This window comes from Cnephaeus nilssonii, assembly GCF_951640355.1.
Source record: "Cnephaeus nilssonii genome assembly, chromosome: 11".
In the NCBI taxonomy this organism is placed as follows: domain Eukaryota; kingdom Metazoa; phylum Chordata; class Mammalia; order Chiroptera; family Vespertilionidae; genus Cnephaeus; species Cnephaeus nilssonii.
The window spans coordinates 55,135,692-55,139,583 of NC_137082.1; the positions used below are offsets into that span (position 1 = coordinate 55,135,692).

Below are 3,892 nucleotides of genomic sequence, written 5' to 3' on the forward strand. Positions count from 1 at the left end.
GGGCTGTTTCCTAATCTCACTCCTGGCCCCTTATAGACTTTGGGTGTCTAGTTGGTTCTTTTTTTTTTTTTTTTTTAAAGACACATTTAATCAGCGTCATGATCAGACTATTGCGTTTATCAATCAACTCAACAGGATGTGTGCAAAACAAAAAAAATCGACATTAAAACCCTTTTGTTGGAATGCTTTACCCTTTTCATTGAATAGAAATGAAAATAACCTGTGATACAATTAGTCACAAATACAGTCCTCGAGTTTTTGGCTCATTCACATGAGTATTGTCTAACACATGTCTTTGTAGCAGCGAGGCCTGCCACCGCTATGCTTGGCTGAGTTTACAAATCTGCTGTAACCTGTAGCTTCCCTGTCACTTCTCTGGCTCTCCTCTCCTGCTAAGCTTTGTTTCCTGGCAGTAATTAAAACCTTGTGCCACTGCTACTGATGCTGCTGGATGCACCATAGCCACCTTGGTTTCATGGTTTGGCAAAGTATTGGCCTTCACCTTCACAGGGGCCAGAGCTTCTGCCTCCAGTTTCCTCTTTTTATGGGTCCAAGATTTGAAGATTGATAGCTGTAATTTCCAAAATCACTGTAGCTTCTACCTCCAAAATTGTGTCCGTCATTACCAAATCCATTATAGCCATCCCCACTGCCACCATATCCACTGCCACAGCTACCACCAAAGCCACCTCGACCACTGAGGTTCCCTCCTCGACCAAAGTTGTCATTCCCACCAAACTACCTCCATGACCACCTCCGAAGTTTCCAGAACCACTCTGACCTCTTTGGTAGGACGAAGCACTAGCCACCTCCTGCTTGGATAGGGCTTTCCTTACTTCACAGTTGTGGCCCTTCACAGGGTGGTGTTTCTGAATGACAACCTTATCTACAGAGTCATGGTCATTAAAGGTTACAAAAGCAAAAGCTCTCTTCTTGCCACTGCCTCAGTCAGTCATGATTTCAATCACTTCGATCTTCTCATACTGTTCAAAATAATCTCTTGGGTGATGCTCTCCAGTGTCTTCTTTAACACCACCGACAAAAGTCTTCTTCAGAGTGAAGTGGGCACCAGGTCTTTGAGAATCTTCTCTTGAGACAGCCCTCCCAGGTTCTACAACTCTTCCAACCACTGGTGTGGCCCTGCATTCATGGCTGCATCCACCTCCTCCACAGTGGCATCGTGACAAACCCAAGGCCTTGGAGAACTTGGTGCTTGGATCTCTCACCACACAGTCTGTGAACATTTCCATTGCGCAGTGTGGCTCCTCAAACCCTCATGAGTTGTTCAAAGCTCAAACCTCCCATAAATAGCTTCCGTAGCTGTCCGGGCCCTTTGGGAAACTCTGACTTAGACATGATGACCGTGGGAGGGAAGACTTTGGCGATGCTTTACTGGGCGGGTCCACCAGCAGAAAGGTTGTTCATTTGGTCCTTAACACAGTGAAGCTGAGCTGAGTTAAAGTGTTTGTCAAGGTCAAAGTCGAAAGAGGTGTCCTTCAGTGTTTCCTTTTGCTTGCTTCTTCTGGGAGTAAACAGATGTTTGGATCACAAGAAAACATCTGGGGCCGGGCTGGCTTGACTCAGTGGTTGAGCATTGACCTATGAATGGAGGTCAGGGTTGATTCCTGGTCAGGGCACATGGTTTTGAGCTCAATCCCCAGTATGGGGCATGCAGGAGACAGCCAATCAATGATTCTCTCTCATTACTGATGTTTCCATCTCTCTCTCCTTGTCCCTTCCTCTCTGAAATCAATATATAATATATATATATATATATATATATATATATATATATATATTTTTTTTTTTTTTTTTTTTTAAAGCAGCTGGGAATGTGGACCAAGAACAGTTAGGGTGCATAGAGAAACTCAGCATTATTGAGAAGGTTTGGGTTGAAAGTATTTTGGGTTTTTTTAGGAAAATTACAAAATAGCTTAATCTATGGTCAAACGGGACAACTTTTTCGTTATTCCCTTGGAATGCTCCAAATTTCCCAGTTGATTTCTGGTAACTTCTAAAGGTTTGAAATAATTTCATCCTTATAGAATAGGATTTTCTTATCAACATTTTAAATCATCATGACTAATGTATTTTTACACCTTCAGAAAATGGCTCCACAGTGCAAGACAACTTTAATTACAACTGGTTAATTGAGCAATTTTGCAATTATATCAGAATACTTGTGAAACATTGAAGGAACAACTCAATACAGCATTTTATTCACATTCTAATTTGAGAGGCACAGTGGGGATTCAGGTATGGCTGCTTTTCTTTATTTTTTTTTAAATATATTTTATTGATTTTTTACAGAGAGCAAGGGAGAGGAATAGAGAGCTAGAAACACCGATGAGAGAGAAACATCGATCAGCTGCCTCCTGCACACCCGCTACTGGGGATGTGCCCGCAACCAAGGTACATGCCCTTGACTGGAATCGAACCTGGGGCCTTTCAGTTCGCAGGCCGATGCTCTATCCACTGAGCCAAACCGGTTTCAGCTGGCTGATTTTCTTTCTAACTAAGCCGCAGACTCGGCAGTATGTCAGGGATAATAATTCTTACCTACTCCCCGCTTTATTCCCAGGATGCTGGAAATGACTAAGACATCAGACAGTAAACTATAATACCCAGGAAGTTAAACAGTGACTTGTGTATGGAGAGTCTCATGAAAAATGGACAGAAGCATCTGGGAAAATTTACTACAGCAAGGCCCCACCTTTTTATTGGCTTTTCGTGAGAAACGTGTGGAATGAGGAGAGACACGGGGGTTTGGCTTTAAGTTGAAGCCTGAATACTTTGAGCCTAGCCAACCAATGGGGAATTGAGTAAGGAGGTGGGAGTGAAAGAAGCTCAGACAACGGTGTACAATTTAATAAATATGAGGAGAAATAATATTTTCTCCACCATGCTGCACCATTCTACCTTAAACATATACTATGATGTTTTTTATGATTACCAGTGGAACCTCATCCAGATCCCAGACTTCAAGCTTGATGCCCTAATGGGATGAGTCTTTGGAGGATAAGTGTGTTTTTTTAGAGAGAAGGGATGTGACTGATTATGGCAGAGGTGGACTTTGTAGATTATTTGGGGGGGGAAAAATGGACACAATGGTTCCCTTTGTGGTAGGACTTGGCTGTGTTTCCCCCACAAGAGGTAGAGCCTACTTACCCACATGTGGAATCTGAAGAGGACTTTAGTAGGCTGTGGCAGAAGTGCAACGTCCCATGCTAGGCTTTCAGGAGGCATTGCAGCTTTTGCTCTTGCCTTCTTGGAATGCTGCCACTTTGGGAAGAGGCCCTGCTAGCCTCCCTGAGGATGAGATAGCACATGAAGAGAGAGGCCCAGCCAACAGCCAGCACCAATTGCTGTACAAGTGAGTGAAGCCATCTAAGACCCCTTGTTCCAGCTGACCCACCAGTGGACCAAGGCAAGACCAGCTGAACAGCCCAACTGAGCCTAATGCAAATTGCTGATCACACAGTGATGAGCAAAGAAAAATGCTTGTTGCTTTAGGCCACTTGAGGTTGATTTGTTACACAATCTATATATATAAAAGCCTAAGCAACCGTTATGACCGAATGACTGGAACGACCGATGGACCAGTCGCTATGATGCACACTGACCACCAGGGGGCAGATGCTCAATGCAGGAGCTGCCCCCTGGTGGTCAGTGTGTTCCCACACCCAACCTCCCATGGCCCCCCTCCCTCCCGCTGGCCAACCTCCTGTGGCCCCTCCCCCCCACCAGCCGGCCAATCTCCCGTGGCCCTTCCTCCCAGCTGGCCGGCCAACCTCCCGGGGTCCCTCCCCCCAGATGACCGGCCCCCTGATAGGCCTTGATCGCTGGTCAGGCCGAGGGACCCCAATCGTGCATGAATTCATGCACCGGGCCT

The 3,892-nt window shown here is 45.3% G+C and overlaps 1 pseudogene across 1 annotated transcript; it reads right to left on the reverse strand.

The window, feature by feature from the left end:
• Positions 1–416: 416 nt before the first annotated feature.
• On the reverse strand, positions 417–1,356 carry LOC307107286 (heterogeneous nuclear ribonucleoprotein A1-like; annotated as a pseudogene). Its single transcript has one exon. The product of its transcript is annotated as a heterogeneous nuclear ribonucleoprotein A1-like (transcript).
• Positions 1,357–3,892: the final 2,536 nt, after the last annotated feature.